The 25,544-nt window shown below is 35.1% G+C and overlaps 1 protein-coding gene across 1 annotated transcript in view; it reads right to left on the bottom strand.

The window, feature by feature from the left end:
• LOC149790137 (BMP-binding endothelial regulator protein-like) overlaps positions 1-4,176 on the bottom strand; it is a 92,224-nt gene extending 88,048 nt beyond the window's left edge. The window contains exon 1 of the mRNA XM_089972118.1: positions 3,845-4,176. The gene's annotated coding sequence lies outside the window, so the exon portion shown is untranslated. The remainder of the gene's footprint in view (positions 1-3,844) is intronic.
• Positions 4,177-25,544: the final 21,368 nt, after the last annotated feature.

Below are 25,544 nucleotides of genomic sequence, written 5' to 3'. Positions count from 1 at the left end.
TAGAGCCGCGCAGACTCAGTGGTTAGCGTGACGGATTCACGGCCTAAGGTGTACTGGTTTGAATCCTACAATAGTAAAGGGAAGACTCTTTATTCCAATTGCCTCGGCACTGAATAACCTACTTGTGTTGGTATGACGTAAAACTCCCAACCAAACCAAGCCAATTTTAAATTCAGATTTCAGACCAATTACCCACTTGAAAATTTACTTTTGTTTCGGCAAGGAAAATGAATCGACAGGAAATACAATCGCAGCGTACCGCTGTTTCCGCTAGTACACGATAGTTCAAATCAAATGTGTTTGTAGGTTTAAATTCCACAGTACTGGCCTTTTCTTTTGGTCTAAGTATGTATATAGTGATTTCTCTTTCTGGGTATCTGTTACTCGTGTAAGTGCCTCGATCTCCTTCTCGAATAACAAGCGCACCCGCTGTAGAAGAATTGGTGAAATGGATCCTTTTAAAGTTATGAAAGTGAAACGATTCCGTTGCTCGTCGTAATTATCAGTTAGGAACACTTGTTGCATTCCTTAAATGAAAAGGTAAGCATATTTACTGCCAGGCCGTATTAAACCAATGTTAAGGGTTTAAGGGTGCTCTGGTTAAGGGAAACGGTAGTTTCTGCTTTTGTTTAAAACTAACTAAAGTGGTTATAATAACCTTTCACTTGCTTCTACTACTACTACTACTACTACTACTGTTGAGGTTGCTGTTGCTGTTTCGATGGTCTGGAGAGTCTGTATTAACGTCGCTGTATTAACGTCACTGTATTAACATCGCTGTATTAACGTCATTGTTCATCAAATCTTGCTTTATTTGATGGACATGAAAACTCGGGGCGAATTAAGAAATTTGAAACATTATACTGGATTGTATCGCACTGTTCAACCACTTAATGAGAATATCCAATATATATATATATATAAATATATATATATATATATATATATATATATATATATATATATATATATATATATATATATATATATATATATATATATATATATATATACGAATTATGTTTTCAAATTTAGCGTCTTTTATTGTATAAACTTGTAGAGAGCACGGAGAAAAGAACCAAACAATCAACAAAAATGTTACGATACAATGCCTTGCGGCAATACACTTTGCGCAACGAAATCATGTATTATATCATCAGCTTCGTTCCGGAATGATGAAACAGAGGTATTCACTTTATGTGCATAGTTGTTTGCTCAAAATTATAGGACTTAATTGCACGAAGTTGAATAGAGCACAGTTAAAAACATAGTTCACCCCTTGGAACGAGTATCTCAATTGTCATTCAAGCATAAATAAAACATAAAAATTGAAGATATTTTGTTATGTTCGGTTTTATGTCAAACAGCAACTGAGATATAATCAGTTGCAATTACAAAAAAGCAGGTCTGACTATTCTGTAACTCGAGTGGTCAAAAGCTCCCGCCTTGACTGACCATTGCCATCTCGCCTCTGTTAGCGTGGGTTCGAGTCTCTGGCTCGACGAATATATGATTGCGAGAAGGCTAGCCAGTAGTTAACCGTTGGTTGGTGTTTCTTAACGAAGTTTTCTTTCACCACCATTCATACTGGCCACCATGTATTTGCTATCGTATGCTGAAAAATGGCGTTAAACTCACATAAATAATTATTATGTAACACGCTTTTATACAGTCCAGAGTCATGTATACTTTACCGTCCTTAAGAGTGTAGTTTAACAACTGAAACATGTCGCTTTTACCGAATTTGGACTTTAAAGTTGTGTATCTAATTTTTTGTAGTTTTTATCTCTTGACACTTTTCTCTCCGTAATAATTATTATAAGAAATCACTCACTTGGAAGTAAATTTCAAAAAGCTCATTCTGTTTATACGCAACATTGTTCAAACAGGAAACATTTCATCACACAAAATCGTTTCTGATTTCTAAAGGAGTTTTCTTTTTTCTGTATTTTGGATTTTAAAATAGAACGCATTAGTAATCAAATAAATCTAACCATTTGCAAATAGTATTTTTTTGGAGCTGGAAACAGTTGGCTTAAAACATGACACATTAGTGTACAGGATCTTAGGCTGTCAGGTTTTTGGTCAATTGGTTGGGTAGTTAGTTTATCTGCTGGTTGCTCGGTCGTCATAACGATCATTTAGTTATTTAATAGTTAATACAAATATTAATTTATTTTCTAGTTAGTCAATAGACAAGTCTTGACAATAACGTAATGAGAGAGAGAGAGAGAGAGAGAGAGAGATATGAGATCTAAATAAACAAGTAAAGAAATATAAGCAAATATCAATGCGATAACCTAGCTAATTATAAACGTGTTGCAGGATTGTTTTTTTAAAAAAATTTAAAAATGATGAGAAAGATTTCAAATTACAATTATTTCAAAACATAAGAAACCAGTAAAGTAGTCATGTGTGTATATAGCTTTTTTTTAAGAATACATTTGATGAAAGAAGGGTCGGCTATTATAGATTTGTACCTTCAGTTCTTGTTTTTTTTTTATAAATATATACCATTTTACTAATGTTTACGTCATCTTAATCTTGTATATTTTATATCGGAGGGGCGTGTTAACTCTTTTGGAAGAGTTTGTCTTCATAACGATTTAACAATATTTTTCCTTTACTATTTGTTTACTGCATAATATTTACTTGACGCTGTATAGCCAGGATTGTGCTGATGTGCCGTTTTACAGACATACATACATACATACATACATACCTTTTTACACTCATGCACGCCCACCTACCTAAATAACTACCTACCTATCTACTCAACCTACCAAAGTGCGTGCGTGCCTACCTACCTTTCTAGCTACATACATACATACGTAAGTAAGCATTCATTCATGCCTACCTACCTACCTACCTGCCTTACCTACCTACCTACCTACCTACGTGTGTTCGTGCGTGCGTGCCTACCTGCCTACTACCTACATACATACTGCTGGGTATACGTGCAGTGCAAATCGGGCATGGCCATACAATGCAGGTTAAGGCGTTTATAATATGAATTACACTTTCTTCAAACATAAATCTCTTCTCAATCACGTTTATGAGTACATAAGGACGGCATTATAAAATCTTTCAGAAAGTTTAAAGTACTTTACGCAAAGTAAAATCACCATCACATTTCAAGATAAACGTCTGCTAGTTCGTTTTTGGTCCATTTTATGGGTCTGTTTTGCAGAGAATTACTGCGAACTGAGACTTAATTTTATGCCAAAAGAATACATGTTATTTTTCTTCCGCAAATGCAAGAATGTTTGTATAACTGTTTGTGTTTACTATATAGTCTCTTTATACATGATATGGTGTGCTTTCGTTTTTAATATATACATAACAGGTATAAAATCTTTAGCAACACTCTAGTGAATTGTAAAACATCACCGCTTGAAAATGCAACATTTCAGTATATGCAAATAAAAGGTTTTAAGTTGATTTGTTTAAATTCAACACTTTACTATGGTAAATAAAGTTCACAAGATAGAGTTGTTAAATAGCAAAAGTTAGATCCACAACGTGTATCTGGTGTTACATATACACAAACATTTTCTTTTCTGTTCACTCTTCTAATTCATAAAAAATGTTTCCGACTTCATTCACGTATTGCTAAGCATTCTTATGTACATTGGAGATTTTGTAATGACCTGTGATCACATTAATCTAGAAAATAAGCAATAACTACCTGTATATTAAACACAGCGCGTAATAAACGATTTCTGTTTTCACTAGATTTGCTTATATTCAGAAAATGAACTATATCCGTCTTCAGACATGTATGAAGTCGTATATATAAGACGTCGAACCTGGCAATACACACATATAAAATACATATACTAACCCGTGTGATTTAATCCATTCATCCCGCGGATAATCCGTAGCAGTCTGAGTCAAATCACCATCTTGTCACTCCGTGTCTATTTCACCTGCCACTCAGTCAGGCAGGTGTCCATTTCAGCTTAGATAGCCAATCAGATTTCATCTTTCTCCAAAAGGACACTCGCGTTATGTTGTTCAATGCTGGAACTTCTGCTCTCAGATTTTGCTATTGTATTCTATGGCTCGCAACGTCTCGAATATCACCCAATATCTCACCCTATCAGCGATTTTTCTAAGGCGCGCGAAGCCTTTCTAAGTCGCCTCTCCATTCCACCACTCATTATTAAAGCGGGCCGCAATTTGTCTGCTCTAACAGCCCATAGTGTATGAATGTGATTTCACAGAGGACGGAGAAAGAATAATATTTACATATAGATTTATCGTAAGACGGGGCGCGTGCGTTCAACCAATGATTGCTGTAGAAGCTACCTTCCCATCTCAACACAGATTTATCAATCTCTAACATAACACAAATTAAAACCAATAGGGGAAAACACTATTCTAGAAATGATCACGTAAGTTGATGATTGTTAATCACATGTAACATTAGTTCAATCCATATAGAGTTCATTTTCTCTTCCTAGGAAAGCATCCAACAGGTAACTAACTAGCTAACTAAGTAACTAACTAGCTAAGTAACAGACTTGCTAAGTAACTAACTAGCTAAGTAACAGACTCGCTAAGTAACTAACTAAAAAACTACTAACCAATCTACCTCTGTGAATGTGAGATTAAAATACATTTTAATGAATACGACGATTTTCATGGAACAAATGCATACAATAAAATTTACAGGAATATTTCTAATTGTTACTACCTCATCACACACACACACACACACACACACACACACACACTATAATCTATAATACGTGTGTTTCTAATTTCACTGTGCACTACTGAGTATAACTGAGTACTGAATTAATTAATTAATTAATTAATTAATTAATTAATTAATTAATTAATTAATTAATACTCACATGACGAAAAACTGTAAATACACATTTTTGGACAATAATTATTGAAAATTTGTGACTCTTATTTACAGACAGCTGAACTGGAAGACGTTTATTAACGGTTCGTTCATATTTGTACAATTTACACATTGCATAGCGTATTGTATCGCTAACAGGGTAACAATCTACGAACAATCAACGAACTTGAGTTAATGTACAAACGAGTGAAACATATTTTTGAAAAATGATTACAAGCATATATATATATATATATATATATATATATATATATATATATATATATATATATATGTATATGTATATATATATGTATATATATATATATATATATATATATATATATATATATATATATATATATATATATATATATATATATATATATATGACAACGTACTCGTTTCTAGGATTAAGTAACTCGTTTGCCGAAAGAAAAACTGATAAATATATTCTAGATTTATTATATATTATGTTATTAAAGCTTGCATGTTTTACCGGTCCCCTTCGTTACCTGAGATTTTTTAACATACAATGAAAATACTGTAAACAAAATTTCTTTCAGAATTTGAAGTACGGATATTTAAGGTCTCTATCTGGCATAATTTTAATATAAGTCGTTTGGAAATTAAATCATTACAAAACAATTCTTGCCTATTCGAAGCGACGATAATGGTGGCTGTTAACCGTTTGCTGTACGTGACCTTAATTTGATGAAGAAGAAAAAAATCCAGCATAAAACTTTCGACTACTATTGTATAAAGATTTGATATGTATTGCTACATAACATGCTAGCATTATTTGTAAGATTGTTACAGGTTGATTTTGAGAGATTCCAGGCTGACGTATGCTAAGTCCTGAATAAAGTTCTAAAAATAGACTCTAAGAAAACGCCTTACTATCGTAGATCACGTCGAAAGCTGTGTGTGCAAAACACCATAAGCAAATAACATCATTTTGTGTAACTTTTTTTTAAAAAAAATCTAATATTTATCAATCGTTTCATAGAAAATTTAAATATGTTCCTATTAGCTATTTTTCTCTTATTTAATTCTAATTAATTTTTAAATATCTTTTCCTGATTTGGTTTGAAACTTCTTTGTCATAAAAGTGGAAGCTACACCACTTCTTACGCCCAACAAACGAGTTATCACTAGATTGTATGCAATACAAATTTATTGAACCACATCCCTAAACCTTTTTTCAACAGGCAAGTACTAATTTATCATTTGTCATCCAGCTACTAAAAGATTAAATGCATATTTTTCCATGTCCTCGCTACAACCTACGGCTTCCTTTTTCCTGCGATCGATAACCTTGTTTGATTTACACACACTTTGTCTTGCTCCTCATTTCCGACTTCGACCCGCTGGAGCCGGGGTCTCAATAGGTCAAGTTACTGCCCAGCCGGGGTCTCACTAGGTCAAGTGACTGCCCAGCCGTGCAAACTAATAAATCAGTAATTTAGAAAGCGAAGCTTAAACTGAAACTAAATAAGCCGAAAAGAGTTCACGATGTTGCCTCAAACGTGATTCATTGTTTGAAAATAGCCTCATAGATATAGAATCGTACTATGTATTTTTCTTTCAATGACTTCAATGGTCCACGAACAGTGTTTCCGAAGAAAAGCCCAAAGGACTTAACAAATAGGTTTGCATTTGTATTACGTCTATGGTGGTCATACTGATTTGGGATGGTATAGTGTATCTAATGGTCATACAGATTCGAAATCGTATTATGTCTATAATAGTCATACAGATTGGAAATGGTATTATGTCTATAATAGTCCTACAGATTTGAAATGGTATTATGTCTAAAATAGACATATACATTTGGGATGGTATTATGTCTATAATGATCATGTAGATTGTAAATGGTATTATGTCTATAATAGTCTAACAGATTTGAAATGGTATTATGTCTAAAATAGGCATACATATTTGAAATGGTATTATGTCTATAATGGGTATACAGATTGGAAATGGTATTATGTCTATAGTTGTCATACTGATTTGAAATGCTATTATGTCTATAAGAGTCACACATATTTGAAATGGCATTAAGTCTATAATAGTCATACAGATTTGAAATGTTATTATGTATATAATGGGCATACAGATTTGAAATGTTATTATGTATATAATGGGCATACAGATTTGAAATGCTATTATGTCTATAATAGTCATACAGATTTGAAATGCTATTATGTCTATAATAGTCATACAGATTTGAAATGGTATTAAGTCTATAATGGGTATACAGATTGGAAATGGTATTATGTCTATAGTTGTCATACTGATTTGAAATGCTATTATGTCTATAAGAGTCACACATATTTGAAATGGTATTAAGTCTATAATAGTCATACAGATTTGAAATGGTATTAAGTCTATAATAGTCCTACAGATTTGAAATGGTATTATGTCTAAAATAGACATATACATTTGGGATGGTATTATGTCTATAATGATCATGTAGATTGTAAATGGTATTATGTCTATAATAGTCTAACAGATTTGAAATGGTATTATGTCTAAAATAGGCATACATATTTGAAATGGTATTATGTCTATAATGGGTATACAGATTGGAAATGGTATTATGTCTATAGTTGTCATACTGATTTGAAATGCTATTATGTCTATAAGAGTCACACATATTTGAAATGGTATTAAGTCTATAATAGTCATACAGATTTGAAATGTTATTATGTATATAATGGGCATACAGATTTGAAATGTTATTATGTATATAATGGGCATACAGATTTGAAATGCTATTATGTCTATAATAGTCATACAGATTTGAAATGCTATTATGTCTATAATAGTCATACAGATTTGAAATGGTATTAAGTCTATAATGGGTATACAGATTGGAAATGGTATTATGTCTATAGTTGTCATACTGATTTGAAATGCTATTATGTCTATAATAGTCACACATATTTGAAATGCTATTATGTCTATAATAGTCATACAGATTTGAAATGGTATTAAGTCTATAATAGTCATACAGATTTGAAATGGTATTATGTCTAAAATATGCATACATATTTGAAATGGTATTATGTCTATAATAGTCATACCTATTTGAAATGATATTATGTCTATAATAGTCATACAGATTTGAAATACAATTATGTCTATAATAGTCATACAGATTTGAAATGGTATTAAGTCTATAATAGTCATACAGATTTGAAATGGTATTATGTCTAAAATATGCATACATATTTGAAATGGTATTATGTTTATAATGGACATACAGATTTGAAATGGTATTATGTCTATAGTGGTTATACAGATTTTAAATGGTATTATGTCTATAGTTGTCATACATATTTGAAATGGTATTATATCTGTAATAGTCATACAGATTTTAAATGGTATTATGTCTATAGTGGTCATAAAGATTTGAAATGCTATTATGTCTATAATAGTCACACATATTTGAAATGCTATTATGTCTATAATAGTCAGACAGATTTGAAATTGTATTATGTCTAAAATATGCATACATATTTGAAATGGTATTATGTTTATAATGGACATACAGATTTGAAATGGTATTATGTCTATAGTTGTCATACTGATTTGAAATGCTATTATGTCTATAAGAGTCACACATATTTGAAATGGTATTAAGTCTATAATAGTCACACATATTTGAAATGGTATTATGTCTATAATAGTCACACATATTTGAAATGGTATTAAGTCTATAATAGTCATACAGATTTGAAATGTTATTAAGTCTATAATAGTCATACCTATTTGAAATGATATTATGTCTATAATAGTCATACAGATTTGAAATACAATTATGTCTATAATAGTCATACAGATTTGAAATGGTATTAAGTCTATAATAGTCATACAGATTTGAAATGGTATTATGTCTAAAATATACATACATATTTGAAATGGTATTATGTTTATAATGGACATACAGATTTGAAATGGTATTATGTCTATAGTGGTCATACAGATTTTAAATGGTATTATGTCTATAGTTGTCATACATATTTGAAATGGTATTATATCTGTAATAGTCATACAGATTTTAAATGGTATTATGTCTATAGTGGTCATAAAGATTTGAAATGGTATTACGTCTATAATGGTTATACAGATTTGAAATGGTATTATGTCTATAATGGTTATACAGATTTGAAATGGTATTATGTCTATAATGGTTATACAGATTTGAAATGGTATTATGTCTATAATGGTTATACAGATTTGAAATGGTATTATGTCTATAATGGTTATACAGATTTGAAATGGTATTATGTCTATAATGGTTATACAGATTTGAAATGGTATTATGTCTATAATGGTTATACAGATTTGAAATGGTATTATGTCTGTAATGGTTATACAGATTTGAAATGGTAATATGTCTATAATGCTGATATGGATTGGGACTGGTATCATGTCTGTAGTAGTCCTGTAAGTGGCCCTGCAAATTTGAAATGGTACCATGTCCATAATGGTCATTCAGATTTGGAATGGTATTATGTCTATAATGATCCTTTTGCATTCTTGTGCTATTTGTCACTGCATGAGTTACTGTAAGATAGATTTGTAACTATTGCTGGGTCTTGAAAATATGCAAAACTATTATTCCAGCATTGAAAAATATGCAGACATCCTTAAACACTTTGTCAGTCGAAACACAAAATAGATATTCTTGCACTGAGTACTGGCGTAGCAACCGCTCAAGCAACGTAAATGCAGGAGGGTGGAGTGGGGAGGCAGCCAAGTGGGAGGTCCAAAATTCCCATCAATTTACGATTACTTGAAGAGGGTAGTATAATCAAGTTTTGACGGGGTTGAGGGATCATGATTTCTTGATACGCCACTGACATATAGCAAAGGATAAGAGCAATATGAAGGGCAATGAAGGGTAATAAGCCATTGAAGCTGTATGTATGTATGTATGTATGTATGTATGTATGTATGTATGTATGTATGTGTGTGTGTATATATGTATATGTATGTATGTATGCATGTATGTATTATCGTTTACCAACACATTAGCACAATCATTACTATATGGTGTAAATTACTAGCAAACTTTTAAAAAAGTAAAATAAAAGCTTGGAAAAGATTTAAGTATTCAGTAATTGGTAAGTGATTCATTTAAGAACTATTTCCAAGTTAAACAAAATCAGAGAAATAGTTAAATGAACGCGGTATTGCACACTTTACTAAAATCAACATCAGACGAAAGAAAAAGGATGTTCAGTTGATATAGAATATTCTTGAGGCCATTGCCACAATGAAGAAGATGCAGACAGTATGAGCTAGCCTGTCTCTGGACAAAACTTCAAGTCTGGTAACGATATAGACCAATCATTAAAGTATTTGCTGATAAATCGCAAAGAAGAAATATGTTACGTAATAAGAAATTTTTAGCAGCTTCTAAAAGCATTCGAAAACACCGTATGATTTCACAAACGACCAGACTTCCGATCAACGAAAAGTTATTAAGAAGAATTTATAAGAAGAATGTAGCAAGATGAGCCACAATGACAGTGTCTCAGAGCAGACAAACAAAGTCGCATGTCACTTCACAACATGAACCTCAATGACAGTGTCTCAAAAAACAGAAACAAATAGGCTTATGTCCCTTCACAAGATGAACCATGATGTCAGTGTCACGGAGCCTGGAAATAAACAACATCATGCGTCTCAGAGCACAGAAACAAAGAGTTTCATGTCACTTCATAAGATGAACCACTATGTCAGTTTCTTGGAGCCTAGAAATAAACAATATTATGTCACTTCACAAGATGAACCCCAATGGCAGTGTCTCAGAGAACAGAAACAAAGAGTCTCATGTCACTCCATAAGATGAACCAAGATGGCCGTGTCACGGAGCCTAGAAATTAACAATGTCACTTAACAAGATGAACCAGTATGACAGTGTCTCAGAGCACATAAACAAAGAGTCTCGTGTCACTTCACAAGATGAACAAATATGTCAGTTTCTCGGAGCCTAGAAATAAACATTATCATGTCACTTCACAAAATGAACCTCGATGGCAGTGTCTTATATCACATACACAAAGAGTCTCGTGTCACTTCACAATAGCCTAGAAATAAACATTATCATGTCACTTCACAAGATCAGCCACTATGTCAATGTCTCAGACCCATAAGGCAAAGAGTATCATGTCACTTCATAAGAACGCTACGAAATCAGAGTCTCAAATTCTAGAAGCAATGAGTCTCGTGTCACTTTACAAGATGAACCACGATCGTAGAGTCTCAGAGCCCAGACAGATGGAGTCATATGTCACTTCACAAGAGGAGTCACGTTGAGAGCATCTCATGTCACATAACAAGATGAACCACAATGGCAGTGTTTTAGATTAGAGCATAGAAAAACGAGTCTCGTCTCACTTCACAGCCGTTTGTCAATCATCAGCAAGTAGGTTCTAAATTTATACATTCTGGGTACAATAACTCAAAGGTCACTGAAACTATATTGTAGGGTTTGTATGCAAAACGACGTTTAAGAATTTTGCATGGTAAACTACATGCAATGTTTCGCATTTCAAGCTACATAGTTTGTTTTTGTATAGAAAACTACATTTAAGATTTTTAATGGAAAACCACATTTGATGATTTGTATGGTAAACTATATGTAATGTTTTGTGTTAAAAACTACTTTTAAGGTTTTTGTAAGGAAAACTACATTTAAGATTTAGAATGGAAAACTACCTGTGATGTTTTGTATGGAATACTATCTGTAATGTTTGGTATAGAAAGCTACATTTAATGTTTGGTGTGGAAACTACATCTGATAGTGGTGTGGAAAATACATTTTAAGTTTCGTGTGGAAAACTGCATTGAAGGTTTTGTATAGTAATCTCGGATGGGGTATTACCTTGCATTAAAGACAAAACTAGAACTTCAGCAAATAACTAAAATCCACTCCAAGACTTATAGTTTTGGCTGAAGCTCTGCTCGTTGCATCGGGTAATATTTCGAAAGGAGAAAATCAACTCTATTCATACGAAGTATGTTGTTTTCTTTTAGTCCACTTTAAAGAGTATGAAAAATATTTATTTATGAGCCTAATTCCATTGGCACTGTGTTTGGAAGATCAGTTGAAAAAAGACATTCAAACATCGGCTTGGATAAAAATTAATCAGACAGTCATCAATAGAGTTGTTGTGTTTACGGGAGTAAAAAGGTTTATAAAATAATACTGGTCGTTTTAATCAGCAGTTCCATTCAGCTACACACATATTCTCCGTATGTGAGATGTAATTCTATCAACAGTTCCATTCAGGGCTACACATATTCCCATTATGTAAGACATAATGTAATCAGGAGTTCCATTCAGCTGTACACACAATCTCATTATTTAAGACATATTTTTATCAGCAGTTATGTTCAGGTATACACACAAACTCATTATGCAAGACATAATTGTATTAGCAGTTCCATCCAGGTATACACACAATCTCAATTTTTATGACATAATTTTATTAGCAGTTCCATCCAGATATACACACAATCTCATTATGCAAGACATAATTTTATTAGCAGTTCCATCCAGATATACACATAATCTCATTATGCAAGACATAATTTTATTAGCAGTTCCATTCAGGTGTAAACACAATCTCGTTAGGTGAGACATAATCTGATAAGCAGTTCCATTCATGTATAGACACATTCTAATTATGTATGACATCATTTTATTAGCAGTTCCATTCAGGTACACACATACTCTCATTATGAAAGATGTAATGTAATCAGGTGTTCTGTTAAGCAATATATACATTCTCATTATGCAAGATGTAAAGGCAAGGAAATAAAAATGTGAGATAGTATACGTGGCAGTAAGCAGTAATGACAATTCATTCCAGTTCTTGGAAATTATTAAAGATTCATTCTTGTATCAGTTTGGTAGAAAATCTAGACAGGATCCACGTGGTCTTTACATAGCGCTGACCATACTCCACTACAACCCACAAAACCAAAACGATTGAAACATTTCACAGGCAATTGCATGCAATTAAAACAGAACTTTTTTTTAAAGACGTATTAGGGATGAAATTATCTATTCTAATAATTTAGAAAATAGGTAAGCTCTGTCCAAGTATCAGATACTATTAGAAATTCAACTCCATGACTACAAATAGATTATTTGATGCAGGTCGCAAGGGGCCAGGAAGGGGTAGCACCTCTGACAGGGGAATATGTCTTGCTCCTCGGAGTAGTTCACCTGTCCCCACCTGACACCCAGCTCTCCTCTCTGTGCCTCTAGCAGCGGAATTCATCCGATAGCAGCTATACCCCGGCACACCACTACGATAACAGGACCTACAAGGGGGAGGGGCAACCGGTGATAAATTCCCCGGACAAAACAACATTTTTTAATTTTATAAAATAAATTTTTGTTTGAACAAGAACTAGGCCAGGCCCGTGATCGATTTCTGCGGTTCTGTATGGCATGCCAAGGCACAGAAAATGGCATGGCCATCAACTTCAGCCAGGGAGGTCTCCAGTCGTTTCATGGTACCATTAGACCCAGACTTCTGAGCCAGAGAGAGTTAGACTGCCCCCATGCAACGACTTTTCCACTTTAAAATCTTTTCAAGCACAGGTTTTCTGTGCAATTTTAATTTCCTTCATTAAGCCCTGCGACGAAGCGATATTTGGAGATGACCACTGGCAGTCGTAGTCACAATACTGCACGCATACGCCCTTTAGACTAGTGGTCGCTCGTCGTGATACTCAGAGCAGAGGAGACGATCGCAAGTATACAGGACGACTCGGCATCCTCATTAGGACAGTACATCCCACCCTCATACGAGAGAGGGTTTAGAAAAGGTGTCCCAAAGACTGCATGTCCAACTGCATCCGGCCAGCTTACATCAGCTGGCAGATCACCCCAAAGGCAGTAGAATAACTACATAGAAAGAAACAACCCAAAAAAATCGATTAATCTCGGAGCCTGGAACATCCGACCACTTCCGGACAGGGACACTATCACAAAACCTGATCGAAGGCCAGCCACTGTCTCAAAGGATCTGGCTCACTATCGCATCTACATTGCTGAAATATGTTAAACATCCTCTATTCCCGAATAAGCAAAGGAACAGTTCCATGAGGACTTGAACCAGCTTAATTACTCTACATCCACCAGTGAGAAACATATTATATTGGGCGATTTCAACGCCAGAGGTGGGAAAGCAAACAGCGATTGGAAGGGAGTTCTTGGTCCACACAGCGTGGGGAAGCTGAATAGTAGTGGTGTGCTCCTCCAGAGCAATGTGCTAATGATATGCTGTGCATCACCAACATCTATTCCGGAAAGATGACACGTACAAAACAACCTGGATGCATCCAAGATCCAAACAGTGGCATCTGAGAGTAAGTAATTGTCAGACCTGCATGTGTCAGAATCACGCGCGTTTTGCGAGGTGCTGAGTGTTGGACCGACCAAAGACAGTTCAATTTTTAACTTAAGCATTGTTCCCACAAGCGCAAGCACCGGAAGACCATCAGGACACTGTTTAACACAGTGAGACTGAAATATCAATACTATCGAAACCGATTGAAAGAAAAAATCTGAAGGCATAAATCACCAGAGACTTTTATCACCCTTGAGAATTGTTGCCAATTTAAGAACATTATAACAAAAACAGCAAAGGCCATTCTGGGACCGAAGACACGCTTGCATCAGGACTGTTTTGGTGATAATTCGCATATCATTCACTTCATCCAGGATAAGACAATATCATACGTGGAATGGCAAAATGACCCGAGCTCGACCTTCGAGGTGGACATGTTCAAAATATTAGTTGCGTGTCCAGAAAGAACTGCACGAGATGAAAGAAAAGTGGCGGGACATGAAGGTTGAAGAAGTCCAATACCACGCCGACACTAAAAACTCTAAACAGTTATTCAGTTCACTATAAATTCTTTACAGTCATTCAAGAAAATGAGCATCCCTTTGCTCTCAGCAAATGGATCCACGCCGATTAAAGACCAGTAAACAGATGTGAAATCGCTGCACTGAGCACTTCAGTGGACAGCTAAACATGCCATCCTCTGTCAACCCAAAAACTCTCGATAACATCGCCAACAGCCCGGATATAGATCTACCTCCACCAAATGAACTATAACAGTTCTTCGGAAAGGATGAACACCCAGTGGCAGTTTGCAAAGTAGCAGAATCATGTGCAATCGAATAGTTCCATGATATACTCCACTGGATATGGGAGCAAGAATCGATGCCAGAACACTCCCGTGATGCCTTGATCGTGTTCCTCTTTAAGAACAAACGTAGCAAACCTTACTGGGGTAACTACAGGATCATCTCCCACCTCTACAATGCTGGCAGGATCTTTGCCCGAGTCATCTTGAACCATCTAAATACTGTGTTAGAAGCTAACTTAAATGAAGTGCAGTTTGCGTCCAGGACACAGTACGGTAGACATGATCTTTACTGTTAGGCAAGTCCTGGAGAAATGCATTGAGCAAAACTTGGACCTATACTCTATTTTTGTAGACCTCATCAAAACCTTCGACAGTCAACAGAGAGGTCATCTGGTCTGTACGAGCAATAAGTCGTTGCCGGCGCAAGTTTGTCCAGTCCATGTGACTCTTCTACGATGACATGAAAGGACAGGTTCTTTCAAATGGCGACTCGTCTGTCCTCTTCGGAATCTCGAACAGGGTAAAACATGGCTAAGTCCTGGCACCGTCCTTTTCCCCCTCTTCTTTACGAGCGTCTTCAACCACGCCATCTAGGATCTCCAGGAGGGAGTGTATATCGGATACTGGCTTGACAGTTCACTCTTCAACCTGCAACAACTCACATAAATACGAAGACGCTGAAAGTTCTCATCCGAGAAGCCCGGTTTGCTGACGAGCGTTCCCTTGTGTCACACAAGACACGTGACCTGTAGAAATGCTCTACAGGTCTTCCGAATTCTACAAGCTACTCTAACTCGCAAGTAGCCTTGGCAAGACTTTTCCAGCTAGCCCCAAACAATAGTGCGCCTCATACAATCATCTATATTTTGACGTTACTCAGTTGCAAATTGTGGACAGCTATACATGTTTAGGCAGTGTCATCGCCAACGATGGTTCGTTTGCTAAAGTGATCTCGGCAAGGATCAGCAAAGCAAGCCAGTCACCACTCAATCATCACAATGGTAACCTATCCACCAAGTTCAAAGTGTATAACACAGTGATCCTCACATTCCTGCTCTTCGTGTGCCAGACCTGGACAGTATATCGCAAGCACATCAAACAGCGAAAGAAATTCAATATTTGGGATCTCGGCTCGGTTCTTGGGATTCGATGGCAAGTAAAGGCTACCGACCTCAAAATCATGGATAAAAGTAAGACAACAACTATCAAGGCAATGCTGCTCGAGGTACAACTTCGCTGGCTAGGCCATGTTATTAGAATGAATGGCACCCGTTTCCCGAAACAGATCTTCCTTTGAGAACTGGTACATGACCGAGGAAACCAATACCTACTAAGCAAGCTCTACAAAATCACATTGAAAGAGGTTACGGCCTCCATTCATTGGAGGTAGAAAGAACACGACATGACCAAACCCGCTGGTGTGCCCTCATCTATGTATGTATGTATGTATGTATGTATGTATGTATGTATGTATGTATGTATGTATGTATGTATGTATGTATGTATGTATGTATGTATGTATCTATGTATGTATGTATTTATGTGTGTCTTTCAAAAGCAAAATACAAGAAGCACTAATGTGCAGAAGACCAATAATCCCATAAGAAATATAATCTGCCAGTCCAAATTCAGAGGATTCATTAGACCATGACAAACAAAATGTGCTAGACCAAGTTCAGAGGATTTATTAGACCATGACAAATAGAATATGCTAGTCCTTGTTCAGAGGATTCATTAGACCATGACAAATGAAATGTGCTAGTCCAAGTTCACAGGATAGAATGTGCTAGTCCAAGTTCACAGGATAGAATATGCTAGTCCAAGTTCACAGGACAGAATGTGCTAGTCCAAGTTCACAGGATAGAATGTGCTAGTCCAAGTTCACAGGATAGAATATGCTAGTCCAAGTTCACAGGATAGAATATGCTAGTCCAAGTTCACAGGATAGAATATGCTAGTCCAAGTTCACAGGATAGAATATGCTAGTCCAAGTTCACAGGATAGAATACGCTAGTCCAAGTTTAGGTGCTATAATGTGCTAGTATAAGTTCAGAGGATAGAATATGCTAGTCCAAGTTTAGAAGCTATAATGTGCTAGTCCAAGTTCAGAGGATAGAATGTGCTAGTCCAAGTTCACAGGATAGAATATGCTAGTCCACGTTCACAGGATAGAATGTACTAGTCCAAGTTTAGAAGCTATAATGTGCTAGTCCAAGTTCAGAGGATAGAATGTGTTAGTCCAAGTTCACAGGATAGAATATGCTAGGCCAAGTTCACAGGATAGAATGTGCTAGTCCAAGTTTAGAAGCTATAATGTGCTAGTCCAAGTTCAGAGGATAGAATGTGCTAGTCCAAGTTCAGAAGATAGAATGTGCTAGTCCAAGTTCAGAGGATATAATGTGCTAGTCCAAGTTCAGAGGATAGAATGTGCTAGTCCAAGTTCACAGGATAGAATGTGGTTGTCCAAGTACAGAGGATTCTATTGCCCGTAAAATACAGAATGAAGGAGGCACTGATGATAAATTTTTGGCTGAAAATGTTTTTAAGTACTTGATAAATATATAGTCAAGAGGTCAGACACTTGAGGAACATCAGAGTAGAACTATCCTGAGAGTCATTAATCAGAATGTAAATAGGTTTAACCCCAGTTTAAACAACCAAAGGAAAAGTACCATGCATATTTAAACAACCGATGGAAAAGTACCATGCATATTTAAACAACCAAAGGAAAAGTACCATGCATATTTAAACAACACATGGAAAAGTACCATGTAAATTTGAAAACCCCATAGAAAACACACACACACACACACACACACACACACACACACATATATATATATATATATATATATATATATATATATATATATATATATATATATATATATATATATATATATATATATATATATATATATATATATATATATATATATATATATATATATATATATATTAGACCACCGGAAAAGAAATTTGCAAATTTAAGTACTTTTAGATATATGCACACACAGATGTAAATTATAACACGTGCATTTGTCGGTATTTATAGGCATTCTGTTGATTCCGACCGACCAGAAGATTCAAGGTGATTTATTCACGATTATGATACCATTTTTTCTAGAAGCTGACATAAACAAAGTTCAGTATTCCTCGAAAATTACAGAAGTATGACAAAGTACGTTTGAAAATGCCAGTGAAAATAACAGCGAAATCATAACATAAACTCTGCGCAAGCAAAATATTGTTCACCTTTAACAACGATAATGTTTCTTGGATATGCTTTGCGTTTGAAAATAATTCGGCGCCAAACCCGATCTTCAGCTGAACCATCCCTTAATAACAAAAAAGACTCAGGAAAACATGGCGAAGGCAACCTATCTGATTTCAAAGACCTCTTTCTCCTACGTCTTTTTACAGCTACCTGACTTACAAAAAGAACTAAAATATTTAATTTAATATATCTTCTAAATGCTTCTAATAGCAAAATCGATCATGGTTATCTAAAAGAAAGCTCATGGTGAGCTTCCCAGCTTAAAATTCCAATTTTGATTAAAATGTTATTAAAATTAGCCGATAACCTTTGTTGTACATTATGTGGAAATGAATTTGTAACAGCTGCACCCCGGAAAGGCTAAACTTCATATATACATGTATCAATACAAAATACAAGACCACAGTAGTTCCATTACATTTGTAAGTACATTATCATTATTTAAACTCATATTGTACGTTTTATCATGTTTTCTTTCATCTAACTGATTGTTTATAAGTAATATTTAAAAAAAAGCAATTTGTAGCTATACACGACACTGTAACAACATAACCGTGCACATACATGTTTGACTGAGATACGTCGACCAAAATTCCTATACCTCATATTAAAATACTACCTGATGACTAGAGGGAGGGAGTAAAAGGATATATGTATGTATGTATGTATGTATGTATGTATGTATGTATGTATGTATGTATGTATGTATGTATGTATGTATGTATGTATGTATGTATGGATGGATGGATGTATGTATGTATCAGATGATGCAAGTTATCCCTTACAGATTGACAACCAAACATACAACAAAGTAAACAAACTATATATGTTGTTGTTGTTGGGTTTAACGCCATTTTTCAGCACACGAAAGGCTATACATGGCGGCAAATATTAATCGTGGAGGAAGAACCCGGGAAAACCCCGGAAAAAACCACCGACCCACGAGAAGCTACTGACAAGCTTTCTCACATACCTACATTGGCTGAATCCAAGATTCGAACCCACACAGACAGAAGTGAGATGGCAGTGATCCGTAACGGAGAGCGCTTTAGATCACTCGGCAATTATATATATATATATATATATATATATATATATATATATATATATATATATATATATATATATATATATATATATATATATATATATATATATATGCAGAATTACATATGCATGATATTGCAGTATCGTAAGGTTGATAATCTACTGCGTTACCTGTTCAATGCGTCCGTTTCTCTGGATGTCTGATATTTAACATTTTGTGAAGCTGTTGTCATTGTTCTGCATATCCGGACCGATGATCCAGCAGTGCTGGTTTGTTCCTTGAGGCGGATGCCGCATTGGTAACTTTAGAAATCCTGCAGTTAATGCCTTTTCTTAAAATTTTCCTTAATGTTTCTCTGATAAATGGGGGAAGAAAAAAAACCTTAGGAAGAATTATACCGTGCACATAATCTGGATTCTTGTGCCTACCGTTTTCCTGTATCTTCCACAGCTACGGGTGGCGCGTCTCCTGTTACTGTTCTTACCGACGATCAACGTAAGGAATATGTGGACGCAGAGCGGAACTACTGATTATTCTCCCCATCACCCACTTTTTTTCTCTCTTCCAAACTCCAAGGGAGGTCACTGTACTGGTGCGAGTAATATCAACAAGGACGCTATGGTGTGCAGGGACTACAAAATGATGCCATTTTCAAACTGGGCCATAATGGATATCTGCAGTTGATAATCAACATTGCAAGAACAGAGGTAAGCACGCCAAATCATTTGTATACCGCATATATTTAAACTTTCAAACAAATTTGTCGAGAAATAATGAACTTTTGCCCGTTTTATTTTCGTGTATGTTATTTTGCTTTGCATGTGGTAACTTAATGGGTATTGGCACTTGTTTGACTCTGACTGGTCTTTGGCGATAGCCTAAAAAATAACAATATTATTTGATCCGAATAATGCTTGTAGTGTTGGATAGGGAGTTTTAGATGACTTTTGTTAGTATCCCAATCTGTGATGGTGCAACGCATTATAATTCACAATTTCAACACACGAGCTTGACCCTTGTTTCGGAAGGAGAACACAGCTTAATCGAATCTTATCGCTCGTTGTCTGCCTTGATGTCCTTGGGATATAATAGCCAACAAAGTGTTAAAACTTAAATCTTCAACGATCTTCCTAATTTCTGTTCGCCTGTAATTTGAAATATGTATACTTTGTTCATGATCAAACTTTATAATGACTGTATTCATTATCAAACATTATGTCCATAATGGAACAAAATCGAGTGAGACAACTTATCCACACACACACACACACACACACACACACATATATATATATATATATATATATATATATATATATATATATATATATATATATATATATATATATATATATATATATATATAGTAACGTTAAGAGAAGGTATATCGGATACTTGGATTTTGTTGAAGCTTTGCAGACAATCTTCATTCGCTCAATTGATATATCTATATAATTATATATCTTTGCGTGCATTAGAAAAGAATCTCGCATGAAAATGATCGTTGGCAAAGATTTAGCAAATTTCGGAAAGATTCACTTATATCGTATTCTTCCAATCACGGAACAGACACTATTTACGTGCGATTCGTCATCTGTGTAAAGTCAATACTAGCAAGCGTGTCAGATTTATATTTTTAACTGCGTTCATATACAGCATGGACAAGAATAAAAACAGTGATAAAACAATTTCACACATGGCTGGAAAATTCATCATAAATCTATAAAGTTGGTTGAAAACTCCTCAGTTTGTGGAAAAATCAACAGGTGGGGGTCACCCTGATATTCATGTTATACAGAGGTTCACCGTGAGATTTACGGGCTCCCCTGTTGTCGGAGATAGACATGTTTTATTTCTAGGGGGTCAATTACCGGGTCTGGTCGCTTTGTCGGGCCATTAACTGTTATTTAATGTATATCTTAAATCATGTAATCGGTGATAAGGTGAGTGTATAAACTCTTCATGACTTAATTATAGGGCGCGGAATGATAACCGGTGTAGTTTCAGCAAACATCTCATATCAGCGGATACGTGGACTCCAAACGGATTAAAGCGTTCATGAAGTACACGTTTCTTGCTGACAGGTGTGTTGTATCTCATGCATTAATGGAAATGTAACATTTTTGATTTTTATTTCATTTCGTTGCTGTAGAACTGAACGTATTTTTTTTTTTTGGTTAGAGATTGTGTACAAGTGCTAGAAGGATAAGAAATTCGCGCTTAGACAATACAAACGTATTCTTGTATGACAAAATGTTTTCATCAACTAGCGACCCACAAACACCTCACAGTATCTAAAATCGTATTATTTTCAATCTGTGAAATTTTGTACTGGCAGCGGTTCTCGATTTACCGCGATAACAAACAAAACTACTAACAGCATTCACCGACCATTTTCAGCAAGGTATTGTATTCGCACCTGGCAGACCGAAATTAAATTAATACGGCTTTGAAATTATCAGTGATGACTATTATTGACCTGTACAAATTATTACATTATCATCCTATCAACAGCATTTTTTCCCTGCAAATAGATCTAAGAAGAGCGTAAATTTAATTGGAATGTTCGTGATTTTTAAGATAACTTCGATACGGCTAATTTGTATATTTGCTAGTGTCAAGATATGTGCAAGATAGCTTCGTCACGGACTGGATTGTGACATCTGTTCTTTGCAAAGTGTTCATTCTTGTTTGAAAAGTCTACAGTTGGTTTCGATCTGTGATTTACGCTACATTAATCCATACTTGAGATTTTTCGGTAAAATCAGTTTTATTATCTTTTTAAAGCTCTTAATCGAAGCTGAGCATTTTAACTGGGTTTGATCTTACATTTCATGCTTTATAATTAGGGACAAATTTGATGTTGACAATTTCGTTGAGGGAGTGAAGAAACGAAATTCCATACACATGACATTTCTTGACTCAAACTAGCTTTGTCAAGTCGCAAATTGCTCTCCATAGTAAAACATTCCCATCAGATGTACGGTAACAGTCTACGTCAAAAATACTAAAATACCTTTTTTTTTTCTTTTTTTTTTATAAAAGGGGTACATCCGCCTGTATTAGAACACCACTCTCTTGATATAAATGTACATGGTCAGGAACACGTCTGGTTTGGGCGCTGCAGTCGGGTACAGGATATGGTGCCGATTCAATAGTCAATGCTACCTTGGTCTCAACATCCCGGTTGTAGATCACTAGTTTTGTAGGTTAGGGTTCTGGGATGGAGACCGAATCCCCCTTCCAGCTATTACAGTAATATCACTCAAATTACTGTCATCTATTACCGTAAATTTGTGGTTATGCTTTGTATAAATATATGATACTCCATATAGAAAATGTGAGTAATAAGTTTAAGATCGCAATTAAAGATATGTAATGCTGGAATCAAAACCACAACAATTTAATACCGATTTAAATATCTTTCATCACTGATAAAATTTCGGAGTGTTTTTCATCGACTTTTTGCGCTGGAGCTCCAAAGTCCAACTGTCCAATGAGAACGATTTGCCTTGGGGAAAGATCTACGGTGTACACATTTGCTCTCGATCTGTAAAAATTCGGATTTAAAGTATGTCCAGTTTATATATTTCCAAAACTATTATGACCTAGATATTTTTTTTAAACATTTCAGTTTGCAGAACAAAATAGTTACATATCTTCACGTACTGAACCTTTATATGAAACACACCAAAACAAACCATGTATTTCAATAGCCTTCACCCTCCTCTCTTAACCACCCCCACCCCCCAAAAGAAACCAAGTTTGAGACAGAACTGAGAAAATTCGGGAAATTCGCCGATTTTTCATCTTGCCTTTACCTTAAGAAGCCATTCTGTTCACAATCAGTATGAAGATCAGCGCCTTATAGATTCGCGATCTTACTTATTTTAAAGTCAGGTAACACACTGAGAGAGTCATCTGGGACGATAATAGTTCTCCTCAAACGGAAGTAAAAAAATTGTTCGTACCGTAGTCATTTTAACTGGTTGACAAGCATGATGAATTTCCAGTCATTAGTCGTTAACAAATGGGGAAAAATAAATCTATATTTACTGTTTATTAAGTTTAATCTTCAATTTCATATTGAGTGATATACATTGCACATTTAATCGAAATCCCCAACTGTTTCCCTGCTGTCTCTTTTCTTTTGCCAGTTTATGCAAAATAACAGGTTGAAATGAAGAAAACTCGAGTCGTTATAGTGACATCTGTTCTTGGTAATCCCCATTGCCATGAGTGTTATATTTACCGAATGTACTCCTTCAAGTAATGTACACCGTAAAGCTGAGATTAATACCTTCGGTTCATCATTACATCCTTGATTTGAGATTAAAATATCTATTACTGCTTACTTTTCAAGTTAATATCCTGAAAGAACTGTGTCGTGAAGGGCAAGCATGTTTTCGTGGTACATTGGTATCCTGGCAACATGCAAGCGGTATGGAAATTAATCATCTCCAGATACTTAAAGTAATAGGATTTATGTATGTTTAAGTACGTGTAAATTTGTATTTTGGTACTTACATGTAAGCTTCTTAATAGAATCAAGAGATAAATAATGATATACACGCAGTGTCATGTTATAATAGCCCTAACACGTTGGCAAATCTGTTCCGTTTGGTAATGATAAAGGACTTTGGTCTGGCATTGCGTCCGTGAGAACCTCTCGCCTCGGTATGCCCAGACTAGACACTCTCTCCTGTTTGTGTGTTTGCTTGTCTGTCATTCGTGACTGGTATAAGTTATCAAGCCTAGCGATATTCATGACCAGATAAAAAATTGGTCCCACCAATTGGACGATGGTACGTGCGAAACAGCATTTAAATTTTTCATCAACATATTCAACCGTAAACAATGCAGTTCACTCAAACATAAATATCGAAAAGAAAAAGATTCCTATATTTTATTCCAAGATAAATATTCCTTCTGTAACATAGTTTCGTTCAATGTGTTGCCTCAATCGCCATCATGGCATTTGAACTGCAATAATGAAGCACTCGTACGTGTTTGTCTACCGATCACTCCAACGCCGCGTCAGAGTGTGTTAAAATAAGATAGTGCTATTGTTTCGTCTAAATCGTCATCGTTTTAGAGGACAGGATTTAAATGTTTTCGATTACCTTACTTTACATGCTTGGAAAATGAACATAGTTTGGTTAGATAGTTGCTTTAAATGATAAATGCATTTCTCTTTGCTGCGACAAAGCCGTAATTGTCAACTTCTATAGTGTTGAATATCAAATAAAACGTTTGCTATCATAAAAATGAACAGCTGATAGAATGTGGATACCATCCCATCGAGATGATAGAATGTGGATACCATCCCATCGAGATGATAGAATGTGGATACCATCCCATCGAGATGATATAATGTGGATACCATCCCATCGAGATGAACGCAGATTGGCGTTATTGTTAATTGCATAAAATAAATTATGCTAATTTCGATAGAAGAAAGTGACAAAATGACAGCATAGAAAAGTGGATAATATCGCTACTGAACTGCATGTAACTGAGATTAGTGCACGTGGTTTGTCTTGATTCCCTATGTTGTTTCAAATGATTTATGTGGATTCTGTGAAAGTTAATTAGACACGTGGCTTAATTAGAACTGAATTTTCGGTGATTAAATTGAAGAAAAAAGAGAACAGAACCAAAACAAAGGAATACAGATAGAGGCAATAGCGACTCAAGAGACAAAACCAGACTGCTGGAAAGAAACATGAACACAAATAACGAGACGAATGAACCCCTAAAACTTGTGGGCAAGAGATTTCAATAGATAGACAGATAGAGGAGAGACAATTACTTCATTACAATATATTATTGTAGCATGACTTTGCTGGTTTCGTTTGGTTTGACACCATGTACTTTTTGTGACATTAGTCCTACTGAAAAATTGGAATTTCACGTACTACTTTGGTACAGGGCTTTCCGTGCAAAAAAAGTATCATATTTTGTAATAATTTGTATAATTTATTTACGTATAGAATAGGCATGTAAGAAGAAACAAAATGTGAATACATGTTTTGTTGTGTTTGCTAGGGCACCTGAAGAAGAAAAAAAAAAAAACAAAGCACAAAAAAACAACAACAGCAACTTTTGAACACGGCAAGTCATGTTTTATCCTTATGACGCGCTTTCACAAATATAACGGCCAGAGCCAAACG

The sequence above is a fragment of the Sinohyriopsis cumingii genome, chromosome 10 (assembly GCF_028554795.1).
Source record: "Sinohyriopsis cumingii isolate HCF-2022 chromosome 10, ASM2855479v2, whole genome shotgun sequence".
Classification (NCBI taxonomy): Eukaryota; Metazoa; Mollusca; class Bivalvia; order Unionida; family Unionidae; genus Sinohyriopsis; species Sinohyriopsis cumingii.
The sequence above is the reverse complement of the archived record's forward strand: the minus strand, read 5'-3'. Positions and strand labels throughout refer to the sequence as shown.